Consider the following 21,853-nt stretch of genomic DNA (forward strand, 5'->3'; position numbering starts at 1 on the left):
TCAGGCTGATATTATCTAATTTTGAAGTCCTCAGATAGCCATTCCATATATTCTGTCCAGATATTTTAGTTATATTCAGTGGGAGAAACAGTATAGAGCATGTTTATCCCATTTTAACTATAAGTATTTTGTTTATTTCTTTTTTTAATAGATGTGATTTTTTTTGTATATTTTTTTTATTGGAGTTCGTTTTGCCAACATATAGCATAACACCCAGTGCTCATCCCATCAGGTCCCCCCCCTTAGTGCCCGTCACCCAGTCATCCTTTTGTGTATTTCTTTTCTTTTCTTTTTCAGATTTTATTTATTTATTCATGAGAGACAGAGAGAGAGAGAGAGAGGCAGAAACATAGGCAGAGAGAGAGAGGCAGGCTCCATGCAGGGAGCCCGATGTGGGACTTGATCCCAGGACTCCAGAACCACTCCCTGGGCCAAAGGCAGGCACTAAACCGCTGAGCCATCCAGGGATCCCCCTTTTGTGTATTTCTAAATTTTTTTTATAAATAGAATCAGACTTCATCATTCACTCAACATTTTAATTTTATATTACCATATTATGTCATATACACATATGTGTTCACTGCTATATGTATTTCCTTACTAATAAATGTTTAGTTTGTTTCTAACTTTTAATGATTGTAAACAATGTTGTAATGAACATTCTTAATACATGTTCTCTTGTGTGTGTTTTAAGAGTTTTTCTAGAACATATGCCTAGAAGTGTCACTGTTGAGTAAAAAGATATATGCTGTCTATTATAAAATATTCTCTAAAGTAGATGTATCGATAAATACTCTTGTTGACAATGTATAGGCATTCTTTACTCTTTCCCCACATCCTTGCAAACAAATAGTGTTATTAAATTAATAAAATATTTTCCAACTTTATGGGTGTGAAATGCTATCTTATGATTAATTTATTTTGTATTTCTCTTTTAAATCATTTTATGACCACAGAAGTACATATATACACTATAAAAGTAATATAGCTAATATAGAACACTTGAGAGAAAAGTATAAAGAAGGTTTTTTAAAAATCCAGTACACCAAAAAAAAAAAAAAAAAAAAAAATCCAGTACACCAAACTATACGATTATCTTAGAGAAAGAGGACAGGTGGTTAGGAATAAACACCATAGTCAAAGGGGATTTAGCTATTTTTTAAAAAAAATAAAAAATGTATTCATTCATTTCTTATAATCAAAAATTGATTTACATGTAGTGATATATGTAAACTAGATTTTGTGGTGCTCATTTAGTGATATATACAAATATCAAATCATTATGTTGTATACCTGAAACTAATTTAATATTATATATTAACTATATCTCAATTTTTAAAATTAATTTAAAAATATATCGTGATTATTTTGTTTCATTATCTTTCCACTTAATATGTTATCATATGTTTATACATTATATATTATTCCTAGATACTAAATAAAACCCTATATTTGCAACTTAAAATCTTGGGTTTCAGTAACCATGCCATAATATTTTATTTTTTAAAAAATTTTGTAAGCATTTAAAAAAAACTGCTCATAGGAGCTTTATTTTTAAATTTGAGACATAATTGACATATAGTATTGTATAAGTTTAAGGTATACAATGTGTTGATTTGCTACATTTATATATTGCAATATGATCACCACCCAAGTATTACTAGCACTTCTATCACATCACATAATCATCATGTCTTTTTTTGTGGTGAGAACATTTAAGTCTACTCCCTTAGCAGCTTTAAAGAATGTAATATACTGTGGTTAACTGTAATTGCAATGCTGTGCAGACCTTGTTTATCTCCAGATCTCCAGAACTTATTTATCTTCTAACACTTTGACCAACATCTCCCTCACCTTCATTTCTGTTTCTGTGACTCCCATGTAAGTGAAATCATACAGTATTTGTCTTTCTCTGCCTGACTTACCTCACTCAGCATGATACCCTCAAGATCCATCTATATTGTCTCAAATGGTAGAATTTCTTTCTTTCCCACGGCTGAATAATATTTCTGGGTGTGTGTGGAGTGTGTATCTGTGAGTCATCTTCTTTATCTGTTCATCCGTTAACAAACACTTGGGTTGTTTCCATATCTTGTCAAATGTGATTAATGCTACAATAAACATGGGAGTTCAGATATCTCTTTGAGATACTGATTTCATTTCCTTTGGGTATGTACTCAGAAGTGGGATTGCTGGATCATATGGCAGTTCTATTTTAATTTTTTTGAGGAACCTCCATACTGCTTTCCTTAATGGCTGTAGCAATTTACACTCCCATCAACAGTGCCCAAAGTTTCCTTTTTCTTCACATCCTCACCAACACTCATTATCTCCTGTCTTTCAGGTGATAACTCTCCTAACAGGTATGAGGTGACATCTCATTGTGGTTTTGATTGACATTTTTCTTGATGATTAGTGATGTCCAACATCTTTTCATGTATCCTTTCATGTATCTGTAACTTCTTTGGAAATATGTCTATTCATTTTCTCTGCTCATTTTTAAATTGGATCATTTGGGGCTTTTTGCTGTTGTCACTGAGTTGTACATATTCTATGTATATTTTGATATTAACCTCTTATCTAATATGTAGTTTACAAGTATTTTCTACCATTCCATAGGTTGCCTTTTCATATTGTTGATTGTTTCTTTTGCTGTGTAAAACCTTTTTAGTTTGATGTAGTACCATCTATTTATTTTTGCTTTTCTTTTCTTGTGCTTTTGGTATCATATCCAAAAAATTGTTGCCAAGACTTTATGTTTTCTTCTAGGAGTTTTATGGTTTCAGATCTTATGTTTAAATCTTTAGTCCATTTTGTGTTAACTTTTGTGAATGGTATAAGATGGGGATCCAATTTTATTCTTCTGTGTGTGCTCATCCAGTTTTCTCACCATTTATTGAAGAAACTATTCTTACCTTATTGAATATTCTTTGCTTCCTTGTCAAATAGTGGTTGACCAAAAATGGAAAGGTTTAATTCTGGTCTCTCTGTTCTGTTCCATTGGTCTATTTGTCTATTGTTTCCCAGCACCACACTGCTTTAATTATTATAGCATTGAATTGTAGTTTGAAATTAGGAAGTGTGATACTTCTGGCTTTGTTCTTCTTTCTCAGGATTGCTTTAACTATTCAGAATCTTTATGGCTCCATAGAAATTTTAGATTTTTTTTCTATTTCTGTGAAAAATGCCATTAGGATTTTGATAGGGATTACAATGAATCTCTAGATGACTTTGGACAGTATAAACATTTTAACAATATTAATTCTTCTGACTCATGAACACAGGATATTTTCCAATTGTTGTGTCTTCTTTAAGTTCTTTCATCAGTCTCACAGTTTTCATTGTATACGTATTTTGCTTCCTTTGTTAAATTTATGCCTAAGTATTTGTTTTTGTAGACATCTTAATGGTCCATTTGTATATGTATGTCATAATTTACTAACCATTCACCCCCCCTTAAAGGGATTGGAGTTAGTCTCAATTTTTCCTCCTTGGAGGGAAAATAGCACTTCAAAGGACATCTTTGTCAACATCCTGGATAATTTCCGTAAGTTAAATTCCCAGAAGAGGAATTAATGTATTGAAGCGTACGGACATTGCTAAGACTCTTGATGTAGTCTGTCTTATTATTTTCAGAAAGATTGGGTCACTTCAACCAGCAGCACATGAGAGCAGCTCGCTAGGATTGGAAGTTTCACTTTTTAACAATTCTCTAATTTCTTTTTTAAGTTTCTCAGAAAGAAAATCCATAAAACAATTCTTTAGCTTATCTAAGATATAACTTCACTATAGAAAGAAGAAGAAATGTGTGTGTGAGAGAGAGAGACAGAGACAGAGAGACAGAGACAGAGAGACACAGAAAAGAGAAATAGCACTTTTCTCCCAGCTAAAATAATGCCAATGGGCAAATCCTGAGTGAATCAGCTCCCAGGAAGGGCAAATAGAACAAAATTAACTTTCTTCTTTGTAGAAAGCTTTGTTTTTCAACTACATATTACTTCAGTTGTCGTGTTACTTCTCTTAATCTAAAACCACCCCCTAAACCCCAGCCATATGTAGGCAAGACAACAGCTATTATTGGTAATAGCATCTGAACAAAGTCCACTTGCCCAATCCCGCAGGAGAGTGGAAGAAACTGGAACTCCAGTCCTGAATGGCAGAACTAACTTTTACTCCAAATAACACAGAACGCTCATTTTATTCTACAACAAGGCATTTAAAATCCCTTGAGAAGTGCTTTTATCAAGTGGTTGAATTCAAAACATCATTTTATATTGTATAAACAAAAAACAGCTTTTTGGCCTTGGGAAACGCCCTCACAATTGTTGTTGTTGTTTGCACTTTGCTTTTTTCAGGTAATAATATATGTTAGCAATTACTCCATAGCAGTATATACAGAGAGTTCTCATTGCTTTATTTAGAAGCAAATTTTTATATTGAGGTAAAACACACACAACATGAAATTAACCATCTTAACCATTTTAAGTGTACAGTACAGTAGTGTTAACCATATACACATGGTTGTACAACAGATCTCTCGATCTTATTTATCCTGTAAAACTGGAATTCCGTATCCACTGAACAACTTCCTCCCTCCTCATCCCCCAGCCCCTAGCAACCACCATTCTACTTCCTTATAGGTTCTTTTTGAAACTTTCGAATCATATGAAAATCAAACATACATAAAATGAAGTCACATAAAACAATCCCTAACTCTAGAAGCTAGTATAAAGCACTGAACACAGACCCACTTTGCAAAGATGAAAATAATTTATGAGTTTAGTCTTGAAAATACTGTTCACAATATTTCCAGTTTTTCACTATGCATATTTTTAATTTATTGGGATAATAACATTTAGACAATTTTTCTTGCTTTTTTTAACTTAACTTTTTAATGTAAGCATTTTACCTGCCATTCATCATTCATCCTAGCACCATTTTTAATAGCTGCACTATATATTATAGTTTGCTATTTGCCATTAGTTACCTGGAGAATTCCTATTAAGTAGGTACAATGATCATCTCCATTTTACAGAAAAGACTGTTGCACAGAGTTTGGTATCCCACTTCAGGAATGAAAAAAAAAAAAACTATCTAGTGATCCTTGACTGCTAACTGTGATTTCCATAGAAACTGAGAGTCCAAATAATCACTGTTTTAAAACCTCAGTTACCTTGTTTTAGTTGAGCTGGTGTCCATTTCCATGGAAACAGAGTGATAGCAGCAGAGGAGTGAGAATTGGCTTTGGTGAGCGTCAGAAACAATTGCTGCCTGAGAGCAGGACTGTCACTTCCTAAATTGCACCTGCCCAGCCCGCGGCAAAGCCACACAGCTGGAGTTTGTAGATTATTGACTTTGGAAAGTAAAAAGAAGAGTGCTGCCATATTTGACACCCAACTCCCCTGCTGAGCCTCGGAAGTCAGCCTAAATAATTTAAGCAAAATTAGATTTCTTTTGAATCCAAAGTTTGCAGAGAGACTATGTAGTTGTCATCAACGTTTTTAAGATAATTGATGATGTTCTACTTCGTTCATAGAAAAAAGCTTACTTTGACCAAAATGTGATTACGATTAAGTGACCAGTGTTCTGTGCATCGCAACAGAAGATAAGAATTTTATACTTATGGTTTCACTTCTTATGAAATTATCACCTCTAACTTCAGGAACAAATATTTTACTGTTTTGCGATGGAAAATTTAAAAACATCCACTAAACTAGATAGAATAAAGCATGGAAAGGCAAATTTTATCCCATAGGCCAAATCTGGCTTGCCACCTGTTTTTGTAAAGTTTTACTGGAACACAGCCACATTTCTGCATTTACACATTGTCTGTGATTGCTTCCATACAATGGCACAGCTGGGTAGTTGTAACCAAGACAATACGGCTTGAAAGCCTGAAATATTTACTATCGGGCCCTTTGTATAAAACTGTACAGGCCCCTGATCTAATGAACCCCATATATCCATCACTTGGCTCCAGCAATTAGCAAGGCAGGAGAGGCATACACAAGCAGGTAAGCAGTATTGCGTTAAGTCTCTCTTTGTGCTGCATGAGAAGCACTCAAAGATTTATACAAAATAAACATCAAGAGTCAAAAATAGTTACAACTATAGGCATGATAACTAAATCAAGTAGAGGTTTAGATAACAACATGGCCTGTCTTGCTGTCAATCCTCCTGCCCTTCTTGACTTATGTCCCTCTGGACTTGGCGGAAATGGACTGAGGAAATGAGAGAGGAACAGAACCCAGGGCTGAGTAGATATAAAGGTGCTTCAGAACGGTGTGTGGCAGCTTAGAAGGGAAGGAAGACCCAAATGCTGACAAGGAAATTTCCAGAATCTTCTCCTCCCTCACCCCGTTAGCCCTAGGAGCCTGCTTGCACAGCACACACTGCCAGCACTGATGTCAAGATGTCCTTATACCAACACTTAGTGTAGGCACGAGATGGTGGGGTATGTTAATAGAGCACATAGCCAGCAGAGGAGGGCTCTGCTTTGCTGCTGGTGTGCTGTGCAAACTTGGACACGTCATTCACCAGTTCTGGGCAAATCAGTCCATGGGAGACTCAGTTTGCCAGAAATAAAAGGTCATCATCCCCACCTTCAAAATTTGGAGGATCAGTTGGGAAGGATATGCATAAATGTGCTTTTTAGAGCACTATAGTTTGCCTACGTGGTAGATATGAGGGATAACTTGTTGAGACCATCTAAAAGATACTCAAGAATTTGGAATGAAATAAACTAACAACAATAAAACAAAGGGAGAAAAATCCTTTGGTTTCCCCATCTCTTCCAACTTTTTTATGTGCTTTTAGTTTTATCCATTTATTTTACCCTCAGAACCTGCCTTTAAGGCATGTAGGCAATTTATCTAAACCCACACTTTATAAATGAGAAATACAAGGCACTGAGAAATAAATGTCATTTCTCAAGGCCACTTGAAGGCATGATCATGTTCACAGCACAGACTGCGGGACCTCGCCAGTTGGACCTAGATTTCTGGCTCTAACACGTGCAAGCTCTGTCTCCTGAAACAAATTTCTTAACCCCTTTTTCACCACTTTTCTCTCCTTTGAAAAATGTGGATAATAGGTAATAAGTACTTAACAAATACTTTTTCCCACAATGTGTATCCTGGGGGGAAAAAGCTCAATGTGATTACTGTTTTTGTGTTTGGGGCTTTCTATAGGAGAAGTAAGTATGTAGGGGTGACATGAAAGTAGAGTCCAGTCCTAACTCTGCATAAGTAGTAAATGTAGAAACCACTTTGAACGGCAGAGAAATATTCAGCCTTTAAGAGAATGCTCTCTGTTCTGTTCTTTTCAAAACAGCAGTTCTAAATGATTAGACTACGGAGCTACTAGCCTTGACTTTTGGAAAACTTAATCTTCACCCAAAACTTGAGCCCAATGACTTTTGGGCTGGCTGAGTAAGGTATCTCCACTGGAAAGTTACTAAGCCATTAGGAATTCAAGGATATTCATGCTCACAGGCTGTAGAGAACTGCACCTCCCCAGCCATGGCACTCTCCTTTCGAGAAGCCAAGATTCTACAGGTTCCATGAATACACCCTATGCAAATAGAGGCCAAGGTAGACCCACACCTGCTGTGGCACAAAACTAAAAGGACTGCAGGCTGGCACATAAATGGGCCAAGTACACAAACCATCAAAATCTTTCTCATCAGTCTTCTGAGTCACATCTCTGCATTCTGTTTGCAATGGTGAGATTTTCTCCTCTTCAGCCTATTATCCTAGCATTCATCTGTCCTGTCAACACATCATAAATTGTTTATAATGCATTGCACCAGAACAGCACTGAAGTAATGAGAATAAATAGATCCTGATAGACATATTGCTACCCACCAAAATTGAACCGTTAAACAGCTCATGAATATTTAGAAAGTGTTGACTTGCTTCTCACCTCATAAGGCATTTGGGATATTTTGCCACAAATGGGAATCTGCTGTTAGAGAGCCATGGAGAAGCAATGAGTAGAAAGAATTGGGAGTGGGGCGCGTTCTAAGCTCTGTCAGTAACTAGAGCAATTGGTTGTGAGTTTATTTAGCAAGTCTCTTAAACTCTCTGTTTTAATTTGTTAATTGGGAATGTATCCCTAAGGTTTCTTTTAGGTGTCTGATTCTGAAATTCTGATTCTGGGGGATAAAGAGGTTTCTCCTCTGGACCTCATGGGCCACAGTGCTTTGGGCCACTTGTTCTAGTCCTAGCCAGTCAACACTGTGATGACCAACTCAGCTGGACCCAGCCTCAGCCTCACATTGATGGAACCTGACAGTGCCTGGCCTCAAGCATGCACTGCCCACCACCCTCTTATCATGGGATTACCCCACTTGGCACTGAGGTAAGAACACCCACGCTGAAAGTTTGAGGGTGTTCAAGCCCTGTTGGTCAAACACTGGACTGATAGGAGATGGGATCTTGCAGAAATTCTCCCTCACTCAACCAGACAGATTATTGTAAGAAGCATCTTTTTAGTTGGCATCGTAGAAGATGTTCCTATGAGATAGAACAATGAGTTACCTTTAACAAGTGGTGGCCAGTTTATCAAGACACCCTCATCCTGCCTTTCTCTCCTTTTCTGCTTCATTCCCTTTGTTCCTCGTACCTGCTTCCTGGGATTTTACTCTCTAATAAAGAGCTAGCCCGTGAGCTTTGCCTCAGGATCTGCTCAGGGGAAACTGAGCTAAATACTAGGAATATTCATGGATCAAATTAGACAATGTGAAATTTATGGTCCAGTAGAAACATCCAATGTTCTCTACTTGATTGGTGACTATTTTAGAAAGTAGAGTATCTTTGGGCAATTATTTTTGTTTATTCACCTAGAGAAAGATATAAATTCCTTTCAGAAATTTTTAAGTGAGGCAAGAAAAGGTAGGACATGGACTTCACCATCACTGAGACTTCTATCTGAGTGGGGGAAGATAGTCAAAATTCTTTTTTCACTTCTGCCTTGCTTGGCTTGAACCCAATAAAACAATAACTCCTACCAATGACTCCCTGAGACTTTGCCTATTCTCACCATCATCATTCACTGCCACCATATCTAGGGTTTTGTAGTTGGCTGTCTTCTGAAAATAATTCCGCCTAAAATTCTTATGTATTTCTATGTGGCCTCACTAGGGTCCAAGTCATAAGAGAAAGTACAAGTTCCATCAAAAACCTGAATTCTAAGATTGTACACAAAATGACCTCACTTCAGTATACTTTGGGTCATTAACTTGGACCCTGAAAATGCTCTCCAGTTTACACAAATGCATATTTGTGTGGATTGGTGCTATTGTTCAAATGTATCCCCAGTATGTGTTCTCTTGTCCCAGCCCCCACCTTCTTCTGATTATCAGCCTTGCTCCCTGCACAGGGTTGGGTATATGACTCAGGCTGGACCAGTCTTAGTGCCTTAACCTAGTCCTCAAGCCAGGAAAAGGTGCTTGACCCAATCTAGGTCAATCAGAGTACTTCACTGTTGTTTTTACTTTTTATTTTTTAAGATTTTATTTATTTATTCATGAGAGACAGAGAGAGAGAGAAAGGCAGAGATGCAGGCAGAGGGAGAAGCAGGCTCCATGCAGGGAGCCCCACGTGGGACTCCATCCCAGGTCTCCAGGATCACACCCTGGGCTGAAGGTGGCGCTAAACCTCTGAGCCACCTGGGCTGCCACTGTTGTTTTTTTCTTAACAGAACATGAAAGATTCCTTTTTCCCCCAGATAGAAGTTTCAGAGATGTGATCCTAGAGTTTCTCTTAGCATGATCACTGCCAAATAGCGAAAACTTTTCTGTTATACAAAAGAACAAAGCCAAGACAAAGAGGAAAACAAAGAGATTGATAGAAGAAGACAAGGTCTTGGTACCAAGTCCTCAGTTCCAGTCTGAGCTTCATGTGTTCCTGCAGCATTTTATTTTTTGAGATATTCCAGTATCATGTTACTAAATCCCCTCTTTACAAAAGCTGGCTGGAATTGGGTTTCTGTCACTTGCAATCAAAAGAATCCTGATTAATATAGATGTCTACAAAAAGAAAAGCCCTCTCTCTACTTTAATATGCTTTGCTATTCTTTTCTTCCCTGTGCAAAAGAAAAAAAAATGAATTTGATGTAGAGATAGCAGGACCTTTCAGCTACACTGCGTATTTGTTAGTTAAGCTGGATTTATGGTTCATCTTTGGACTCTGATATATTACTCCTTTTTTTTTTCATGCTATATAGAAGTTTTATTTAGATGTCTACACAAACCAGAATAGGAAGCCATAGCTTAATATGACAAAGAAAAGTCAACCAAGCCAGTTTGTTCTGCTTACTAGTCCAAAATTATGTTCACACATATAGCAGATGGAAGAAAACCTCAAATGTTTAAATTTTATGTTTTCAGATTCAGATACATTGTCAGGTAGATAGAAAGCCCAGTCTTATTCTTTGGGTGGAGGCTTTTGACTATGGACATTCGTGATATTTATTTTCATATCTTTCAGAGACACAGACAGCTGAGTAATTATGCAACATGGAATATCTAATTGTATTCAATAATTATATGGGAAGCTGCAGTGTGGAAAATAAAGAGTTACCAAAATAACACTGTTTCTGACAAAATGAGAGGAAAGTATAGTTCTGGCTCCAGCAGGCACAGCTGCCTGCCATGAGGCCAGTGCCCTTTCTGCTCATCTGGGCAGCTCTACCACCCATGTGCACAGATGTGAAACCGCCCAAGACACTCTGAGACCTGACTTTTGTGGCTGGGACATGTCTTTCTCTGAAACAAATTATGTGGGCTCCTTTCATACTTGAAAAAGGTTGTGTTTCAAAAAATTGATTCTCAGGCATCTGTCACTCTAGCTTCTGAAATGTTTTCTTCAAAGATATAAGCACTTCAGTATGGAGCCTCACATCTATACATCCTTATGTCTTAGTTATTCAGCTCTGGCAGCCCTGCCAACCATGCAGGTTGGATCCCTATGTGAGCCCCTTTGCTCCAATAAACGCAGGAAATCAAATCCTTTGCATTTTCATAGCATGGTCTTCTTCTCAAACTCCTTCCATTTTAAACTCGAGTTCTACCCTATTTGGTTTATAAGTCAGGAGTTATTATCACCATTTGATAGAGAAGAAACCTGGAACCACGAAAAGGTCTTGGATGAGTTAGGATGGATCTTAACACATATAGAGAATATGACCTCCCTATTGCTGTACACATACACACACACACACACGCACACATCGTGGGAGGTATCAATTAGTAGTAATTATCTGCTGCCTAATTATTTTCCCCTGGAGATAGGAGGTCATTCCCAGTCCTAACTTCTCTTGACCATGGTGAATCATCCACTGAATAAAAAATTTAACTGTAATAATCAAAGTATGATTAATCCATCTGTGATCCCCTTCCTTCCTATAATCACCAGCCAGTTTAGAGTTGACTATAAATTATGTCAATCTTCACATCTTTGTAAGGAGAAAAAATTCATGATGCTATGCTCTGCCAGTCTACTTCGAGCCTCAAAATTCCTAGCATTGGTGTGTTAATTCCACAAAACTTAAAATACCAACAAAGACCTTTAGAAAATTCTTCTAAAGATGGCATAGAGATAAGCAAAAAATATATAGACACGGCACTAGAAGGTCACTGAAAAAGAACAATTCTTTCAATTATTATTAAAAGAACACCAGCAAAATATTACCAAAAATTTTACCAAAACATATTACCCAAAAATATTGCAAGGTCTCCTCTCATAAAATGTTTAAAGTCATATGATGAAATCTATCAAGGAGAAAACAAAGGCAGAGATGGCAGTGGAAGGCCAGCATCCATGGTGAGGAAGGAATAGACCTGAGAGGTCTTGATACATCGTTGTGGTTTTTGCACAATGTGAAATGTCATCACATAATTAAGAGTCCTAGAGGAGTGGTGTTCAGAGACATCCCCACCTGGTCTGATGAAGCATGGTGTCCACTAAGGGTCCCTGGTGGGTCTACCACTTAATGTCAGTGGGCCAAGGAAGCTGTGACAAACTGAGACCTGAAATCATCAGATAGTGGGTCAGCAGAGAGGAGCTGTCCCTGCTGCTCAGTGTTCTATGACTTTCTAGCTTACTGGTTATTGTTCTTCTGGGTGCCTAGAGACCATTTCTGAGAGGCACTTAGTAACTTGCTAGCTTCAAAAGAAAAGGAAAACAGGCCCTGAGTAATGTTGTGAAGAAAATGGAAAAAACCGTTTTCTGCTCAGAAAAGACAGTTTTAGGGATCCTTGGGTGGCTCAGTGGTTCAGCGCCTGCCTTTGGCCCAGGGCGTGATCCCGGGGACCCCGGATCGAGTCCTACATCGGGCTCCCTGCATGGAGCCTGCTTCTCCCTTTGCCTGTGTCTCTGCCTCTCTCTCTCTCTCTCTCTCTCTCTCTCTCTCTCTCTATGTCTATCATGAATAAATAAATAAAATCTTAAAAAAAAAAAAAAAGACAGTTTTAGGGATGTCTGGGTAGCTCAGCAGTTGAGGGTCTACCTTCAGCTCAGGGTGTGATCCCAAGTCCAGGGATCAAGTCCTGCATCAGGCTCCCTGCATGGAGCCTGCTTCTCCCTCTGTCTATATCTCTGCTTCTGTCTCTCTCTCTCTCTCTCTCTCTATCATGAATAAATAAATAAAATCTTAAAAAAAAATCCACTTCCCTAAGAATTGGGCAATTTAAAAAAACAAAGATAGTTTTAAAATGTGGGACCACAGAGGGAGGGAGTAGAAGAAAGAGAGAGAGGGGGCAAGAGAGAAACAGCCTCTATTTTCTTTATGTTTTGGATATTGTATTGTATATATTCAGATTGTCATTGTTGATGTTTCAAGTCAATCCACATTGAGGCATAAGAGCCAGGACCACACATAGAAGTAGGTGGATATCTACAAAGGGTGACTTAAGGAGTGGGCAAGCTCCAGACCCTAAAATAGTTCTTCCCCAGGCTTGACAGGGCACATTAACTAGTGATTGCCTCACATTCCTCTCTATTTAAATGCTAATAACTCTGGAAAAGATAATATATTATGATAGTCATTAAGCCTTAGTGTGATTAGCTTAGCAGATCACTTCCTCCACTAGATTCCTAAGAGACCCTGGTTCAAGATTCACCCTGACTTAGGTACTAATTTGTGGTCTTGGTTAGTCCACTAGCCTCAATGTGCCTCGGTTTCATCTGTTATACAGACACCATGGTTTGCCCCATCTGCCTCTCAGGACACTTGTCAGAAATGAATGAGATAATGTATAAGTAATAAAGTAACATAGACTCTAATGAGTCATCACACCTGGAATTGGAAAGCACTGAGGTAGAAGGGCCTAAAGGGCAAGAACCACTTTACAACCTAGGGACCAGTCCTGGACACATACATATTTTCGTAACAGCTACCTTGTAGTTCAGAGAGAGCATTGAATTTAGAATCAGTAGATTTAGATTTCAAAACTCTCAAATAAGAAAGTAGGCAAAGATTATAAGAAGGAAGTTAAGGAAAGAAAGATTTAAATGGCCTAAAACACTTTAAAAATATCCAATCTTACCAATAATATAAGAAAAGCAAATTACTATGGCAAGATGCCATTTCCACCTTATAAAAGAAAAAAATATTTTTAAATAGCAATACTCAGAGTTTATGCGTATTGAAAATGAGGTGTCAATGGTTGTACAAACTGGACTATTGGGTCAAAAGACCTTAAATTGTGTGACCCAAATTTTCCATTTCAGAAGTTTTCTTGAAGAAATAAGTAAGAATATGGATAAACACTTAGCTATAAGAGTTTTTATTACAATATTGCTTGTAATCACAAAGACAATAGAAATTATCTAAAGGTGCCACAAAAATTGGTTCAAATTATGGTACAAACCCACAATTATATACTTACTATTCACCTATTTTGAAAAGCTGTGGAAATACATTTACTAACATAGAAAAGGTATTGAATAACTCTCTCAGTGAAAAACATGGTTGTGAAACAGGATACACAATATTAGATCATATATCTTCTTTCCCTCTATATATTTATATATCTATATCAAGGAATATTTATCAAAATGTTGACAGTAGTTCTCTATGGATGTGGGACCATAAGTATTTTCATTTTCTTCTTTTTTACCTGTCTTTCTGAAATTTCCACTATTAACTTTTTTTTACATATGTAAAAATGGTTAAGTGATATCTATCAAATGAAAGAAGTTCCTAGAAAAGCAGAGCTTTTTTTTTTTTTTTTTTTTTTTTTTTTTTTTAAGTAGAGCTTTTTAGATTCAAGCCAAGGATTCCCAATCTATAAAATGTGGAAAGAAGGAACCACCTTCCTTACAAAGTTTACAAAACTCTCAGGAAGAAAACTAAGATATGTGTGAAAAGAGTTTTGAAACCCATAAATCTCTCTGTAGCACCAAAATGGAAGATGGCAGAAGCATTATTTCTTCTCAGTTGCCTGCTGTAAGAAAAATCGTTTTAGAACCACAAACAATGAAGCTACTTAGTTTCATTGAAAAACTGGCCGTACCAAAGCAAGTAAAGGAAGTGTTAAAACAGCTTTTAAGTACAGGTGTGTGTTATGTAATTCAAGAAAGTATTTCATTAAAGTGGTTGCAGAGGGACACCTGGGTGGCTCAGCAGTTGAGGGTCTGCCTTTGGCTCAGGGCATGATCCCGGGGTCTCAGGATCGAGTTCCACATCAGGTGGCTCCCTGCATGGAGACTGCTTCTCCCTCTGCTTGTGTCTCTGCCTCTCTCTCTGTGTATCTCTCATGAATAAATAAATAAAATATTTTTAAAATCATAAATTAAGTGGTTGCAGAGTGATTAGTCAATCCATTCAGGCACTGCTCTCCATAAGCATCTGTAACTCCTACCTCTGGTGTGCATGGGTAACAGCTGACAAAAAAATCCTACTATGTAGGGCTCTCTGAGAGCCTCATAAGAAAGAGGACAGGATGCTCACAAAGCAATTTGTTTGCTCAACAGTAGCAACAACTACTACCCTTCTTGCCTTTTCAAACTTTACCTCCTTGACAGAATTTAGTTTATTGCTTTACGTGAACACAATGGGTTCTAGAGTACAGTGCTGTTACTGATGTTGTATATCACACCCACTGAGGAGCCCCCAGACAGGAAAAGCCTTGCAGGGAAAGCCACACACATCTATCAGCTCTCAGATTCTAACCACAGCTCCAGGTCAGCAAGGGATCTAGTACCAGAGCTAAGACTGCACATCTATAGATGAGGGAGAGGTGGTGGGGAGGAAGGTATTCAGAGATATTCTCTGACTTCCAAATTCCTCCTCCCCTTTTCTGCTTCTATAAAGATCTGGACTTCACCTTTGAATACATTCTTTCATTGTACAGATATTTAACGAGCACCTGCTATGTGCCAGTCAGTATTCTAGGATGAGAGCTACCAGCAATGAAGTAAGAAGATAAGGTGCCCACAGAGAGTTTTACACCCTAGTGGGGGTGACAGGCAGCACACAAATAAGACAAAAATAAGCATTATAAATCAATGAAAAGAAGATCAGAAACTAGAGAATGGGAATGGGAAGCAGCTTTGGATTAGGTGGTAAAAGAAGGTTTCTCAAAGGAGACCTGAAAAATAGGAAGGACACAGCCATGGAAAATATTTGAGGGAAAAACATCCCAGGCAGAGGGAATGGTGAGTGTGAGGCTCTGAGTTGTGAAGAAGTCCAGCGTGTTCAAGGAACCAGAATTCAGTAATCAAGGAGACAGTGGAATGAGATGGAGCCAGGGAAGCTGGCAAAGGTCAGATCATGTGGATTCTTGTAAACTATGGTGTAGAAGTTGAATTGTATTCCATATGCAACGGGAGGCCAATTGGGAGATTAAGATAGGGAGTGACACTTAGGCTATTGAGTGAACATATTTCAGTGACTTAAATGTTCATGCAAATACCCTTGATGGAGGTAGCATCTTAATTGGAATCTATTGATAATATTCCTCTTCCCATTCCCATTGCAGTCCAGGAAGGATCAAAGCAGTAGATGTCTGGAGTTCTGAATGCAGGAAGAAGTGTTTCAAAAGGCAAAAACACATGTGCACCTGAGACCAAACAAAATTGCTAAGGGCAAACCTTGAAAACAGATCCTCTAGCATGGTAAGAGAGAGAAATAGTAACCTTGGGAATCAAACAGTATTAAATTCAAAATCTGGCTCTTCAGTCCCCTATCCACTAACCTTGGACAAACTCCACCCTTAGAAAGTTGGTTACAAAAGCACATAGAATGGGCATCACTAGGTTTAGTAATACAAACTTAGTGTTTGTATTCCTCTCAAAACTTAGATGTTGAAAACCCCACCTTCAATGAGATGGTATAAGTGGGGCCTTTGGGAGGTAATCGGGATTAGATGACATCATGGAGGTAGAGCCCTCCTAATGGGATTGGCGTCCATAGAGCTTGCTTCCCCTCTCTGTTGTCCATCACAGGAGGATACAGTGAGAAGTCAGCAGGCTGCAACCCAGAGGAGAGCTCTCACCAGAACCTGACTGTGCTGGCACCCTGATTTGGGACTTTCAGTCTCCATCACAATAAGAAATATATGTCTTTGTTTATAAGCCACCCAGTTTATACTATTCTGTTATAGCAGCCTCAACTGACTAGCACTTGGAAATGTACTGGTATTTATCTAGGTTATCCCTATGAATTCCTGAATTGACTACTGCACTAGAGGAGCACTCTATGATTTAATTCAATATCATAACAACCAAGTGTTTACAATATGCCCAGAACTATGCTAGGTGATGGGGTTTCAAAAATGAATGAGACAGCAATAATAGCCACGTATTTCCATGCACACTATTTTTCTCAGAAAGCTATGAAATTTTAGAAGCATGCTTTGGCAAAGAAATCTTCTTAAGCTAAAAATAACAGGGTGGATATTCCAAGCATTTTTAAATGTCTGCGTTACTCTACACCAGTATGAAAAGAGTACTGCTTTTTGGGATATCTTCTAGTTCTGAATTAATTAGCAAGGTGAGTTGGAATCCACATCTAATTCTTAGGGCTTTTGGCAAGATGGCAGGAGTTCTGCAGTGTAAATTGTTTACAACTGATGCTAATGTCTGTTCATTTGATTTAATACGCGATGTGCTGTTCAATTGCTCCTGGGGAGGTGGGAAGGGAGAGAATGTCTCCTAATAGTCAATCTTGTCCATAATTGCAATGTCTGCCTGCCAAATGAATTCAGAAATATTAAAAAACAATTCTATGAAACAATGAATTGAAAAACCCAGAGAAAATTTGCCACAACATGAACAGGAACGTAGATGAAAAGGCAGAAGGGACTCTGCTGGAGTTGAGGATCAAAAGTAAGAAGCAAGTCCCAGGAAAGATGAGAGACAGAGGAAGTCATGTTAATTTTAAAGAAAAAATGAAGGGAAGGCAGGAGGGGGTGGGGCTGTCCTTCTAACAAGAACTCTCCCACAGACTCCACCTGCCTTCCAATGCCTGCCACACCCATCCACAACCTCAGAGCAGGGGAAACGTGTTGTTGGGATGGAACACTCAGGGGCAAACACCACAATGGTTGGATATCTGACCAATTTCATATTTGTTATTTCAGATAAATAGTTGGCATCTGGTCCATGTATTAAAAATCTCAAACATACTTTGGTCCCCTTTCCCAAACCACAGCCTTGTCCTCAGTGACTTTCACTGATCTGAAGTAAACACACTTCTCACTCAGCTAATGAGGACAAAAACATGTCTGGCCATAGCCATCTTTCCTTTAAAGGAAAGTTGGAATTTTCCTTTAAAGCTTTTGTTTTCCTTTAAAAGTTAGCTAATAGAGGAGACCAAAATGTTAATGTTTTCTGTCTGTTCCTGGTTTATCACTGAATCTATTTTAATTTCAGATTCTTATACGACAAAATAAAATATGACTCAAATGAGTGACAGCTTATCATCATTATCAAAAAAATCAATCAGGTCATAGGTAAGTAGGTGTGACCATTTGGCAGTGGCTCTGGGGCCACTAACAAAATTCCAAAAATGAGAAAAGAATCTTTGAGAATCTGTGGAGTTGATCTTGGCAGCTATATCCGAGGAAGGATCTTCCCATCTAGTGAAAACATTGGGATGGAAATGTAAGCCTGGGATGATTTTTCTTAGATCATTTCTCTGGGAAACAGACCCTGAGATGGAGAGTTGCATGCTGGAAATGTATTTATTGGATAGTGACTTAGGAATTGAGACCTGTTTGGGAGTGAAGGAAATGGGAATGAGTAAGGGAAGAAGCTGAATTTAGTTGTGGATACCAAAAAAGCCCTCAGCTGGCTCCATGTGGAGCCCTGGTGCTAAGAGGGCTCTTTAGTGTTGTACAGTCTGGAGGCAAGTGGGCTGGACATTTATACTCCCTCATTGACCAGTCATTATGTGGAGGGTGCCCTCAGGAAGGGGCATGGCCTGGAAGATGACAATTCCCAGAGAGTGACTCAACTGAGAGCTAATGGCTGTCACACTCCAACAGCTGGGGGAATGGTTGCCTCAAACCTAAAGTGCAGATCTGGGCTGCAAGCCATGGCATTCATTATATCACTGAGGGCCAGTGGCATGCCTGGTTAGTCCAGGCTGGGAATCTGTCCTCACAGATTGCCTTCAAACATTTGATTTCCCTTCTGCCTTCTTTCCTTGGATGACATTCTCTTCCAGCAGTAGTCTCTGATCACTGACTCTATGTGTCATCCAAACTGCATCTCCTACACACATTTCAGTCCTCACTTTCTCAAGTTTCTCTTGTAGAGGCAAAGGTTTCATGATCCAGTCTATCTTGGCTTTCTCCTTATCCTCATTCCTCCATTCTAACAGCAGTAGAAGGTGTCCTGATGTTCTTGGCACTGCACTCAGGCTGGGACTTGCAAAGATGAAAAGGACACCAGCCCTTTCCCTGAGGCGCCTATGGTCTGTTAGAAGAATCGGTGAAAAAAGATTTCAGAACAATGTGGTAAGAGTAGTGATAAATGTCATGAAGAAAGTTTTTGGAGAAGGAATGACCAACTTCTGCTTAGAGGGGATGTTGGATCTTGGATTTGAAAAGTGAGTTGATCTGCCAGATGGGGAGATGGAGGTGGACATGCAAGGCAGGGTATATGCAGAGGTATGAGTGGGGTCTAGGGTCATTTAGGTTAGGGTTTAGAGACCTATAAAGTTCCTCACGGCTTGGGCATAGGAGGGTATGGAGGGCCTATTGTGTCAAGCTAATAAATTCTGTAAGAAATAATTCTGTAAGAAATGGGAAACTAATGTAATGGAAATTTTCAAGTAGGGAATGATAAAATTAGATTTTCTTTTCTTAAAATATTTAATGGAATTGTGAAGAAAGGATATGAATATAGGGGAACTTCCAGAAAGGTGATGAGACAAGAGACTTGAAACATTATTATTAAATATTCAATATTCAGAGAAAAACACAGAGAATGTAATGAACATCTTGTCCATACCAGATTCAATAAACCTTAACCTTTTGGGATATTTGCTTCAGGTCTTCTAAAAAATAAGAAAAAACTCAGAGATACTGTTGGAGCCCTCATTCTATCTCTCTCCTCAATATGGCCCTCCCCTCTTATACTGCACCCCCTCCCAGGTGAATGGCTTGTGATAGGAGACTAGAAACAATTCAGAGTGAAAATATAAGGCGTAGTTTAAGGCAATAGCAACTGGAAAGAAGATGAGAGCATGAATTCAAGAGGCATCTACATTGTACACCTGAAACTAATATAACACCATATGTTCACTATACTGGAATTAAAATAATAAAATAAAATAATGGGAAAAAGCCACAAAGAAGCTTCTTGAGATATAATTGACAGAATTTGAAGTAAATAGATTAAATGAAGGAGAGGAGAGTTGTCTTAGTCCTTTCAAGCTCCTATAACAGAATACTGTAGACTAGTAGCTTATAAACAACAGAATTTCTTTCTTGCAGTTCCAGAGGCTGGAAGCTCAGGATGGTTGTGCCACCAGATTTGGTGTTTGGCAAGGGCCCACTTTCTGGTTCATAAACAAAGCCTTCTCACTGTGTCCTCACATGGTAGAGAGGGCTAGGGATTTCTGTGGGGTCTCTTTCATAAAATCTTAATCCCATTCATGAGGCCTCCACCCCTCTGATGTAAATGCTTTCCAAAGGTCTACCTCCAAATGCCATCATCTGTGGGAGTTAGGATTTCAGTATATGAACTGCGGGGAATGGGGGACATAAATATTTAGACCATGGCAAGGAGGAAAGGGTAATTTCCAAGTTTTTAGCTTGGATTACAATTTAGCCTGTGATACCATTACTGAAACATGAAAGCAGATGTGACAAACTAGATTTGGAGAAAACAATAAAGAGTTCAGCTTAGGGTAGTTCTGGAAATCCAAAAAGAAGTGAAGGCTGGAGCAATGTTTCTGGTGTCCACATGGAAGTGATGTTCTGAATTTTGGTTACCTGTACCCTCTTTCTTCGTTTCCATTTTTTTCTTTATTGCAAACAATATATAAATGCAGCTTCAGAGAGAATTGATTGCCAGAACTGGAATTACAGAATTCGAGGGAAAGGAGCATTTGGCATCAAGGATTTGAACCTATTCATGTGCAGGAATTCCTCTTGTAGCTCACTCTTGCCAGAATCAGCTATTATCATTTTGACAGACGTTTTCTAATCTGATAGGCAAAGAATGGTTCTCTTACTGTTGTTTAAATTTGCATGTCTTTGATTATACTGGAAGTTGCACATTTTTCCATATGTTTGTTTACTGCTTTGCATTTCTTATTTTGTGAATCATCTGTTCCTGTCCTTTGCCCATTTATCTAATTCAGTTTAAATGTTTTCATAATCAGTTTTAGGAGTTCTTTATATAACAAAGCTATTAACCCAATGTCCTATGGCTTGCACATATTTTTCTCAGTGTGTTTGCCTTCTCATTTGAGTTGTGGGTTTCATTTTTGTTTTATATACATATATTTTTTCATACCTATTCTTTTGTTTAAGATCTTTCTGCATGCAACTGCTGAGCATGTATGTAAGACCCTTTGGGGTTTGGCTCCTTCCACTTCTCCCTGGCAATTCATCCCACAAAAATGCAAAGGTAGGTGTCCTCAATGATCTCTCCCTACATAAATGCAAAAAGTTCTCTCATACCTCTAGAACTTAACACATGTGCCCAGAACACTCTTTCTGCCCCCATCAACCAAGATAACTTCTGGTCCTTCAGAATCCAGCTCTAGCATCATCTCTACAGCAGTGTCATGAAGAGGTTGGTGCATGGACTCCAGAGTGAGAGGTCCTGGGCAGGATTCCCAGCTCTACAACTTCCTCACCTATTATGTGAAAATAAAAGTAGTGGTTCCTCAAAACATTAAACATGGAGTTACTGTATGACCCAGAAATTCCACTCCTAGGCATAAATCCAAGAGAATTAAAAACACACTTTCAAACAAAAACTTGTACATGAACATTCATGGCAGTATTATTTACAATAGCCAAAAAGTGGAAACAACTCAGATGTCCATCAACGATTGAATGGATAACCAAAATTTGGTATATCAACAAAATGGGAATATTATTCTGGCATAAAAAGAACTAAAGTTCTTTATGCTACAACATGGATGATTCTTAAAAACATTATGCTAAGTGAAAGTAGTCAGACATTAAAAGCCACATGTTGTATGATTGCACTTATATGAAATGTCCAGAATAGGTAATTTCATAGAGAAAGAAAGCAGAGATTACTGGTTGCCAGAGGCTGTGGGTAGGAGGAATAGGGAGTGACAGAGTTTGTTTTGGGGTGATTAAAATGTTTGGAACTTAATAGTGGTTATGGTTGCACAATATTGTGAATGTCCAGGGAGC

General features: G+C 38.3%; 1 long non-coding RNA gene across 1 annotated transcript in view; it reads right to left on the reverse strand.

Annotated features, from left to right (window-relative positions):
• LOC140633953 (uncharacterized) overlaps positions 1-21,853 on the reverse strand; it is a 132,121-nt gene that overhangs the window by 46,929 nt on the left and 63,339 nt on the right. The gene's annotated exons all lie outside the window — the stretch shown is intronic.

Source organism: Canis lupus, chromosome 5, assembly GCF_048164855.1.
Source record: "Canis lupus baileyi chromosome 5, mCanLup2.hap1, whole genome shotgun sequence".
Classification (NCBI taxonomy): Eukaryota; Metazoa; Chordata; class Mammalia; order Carnivora; family Canidae; genus Canis; species Canis lupus.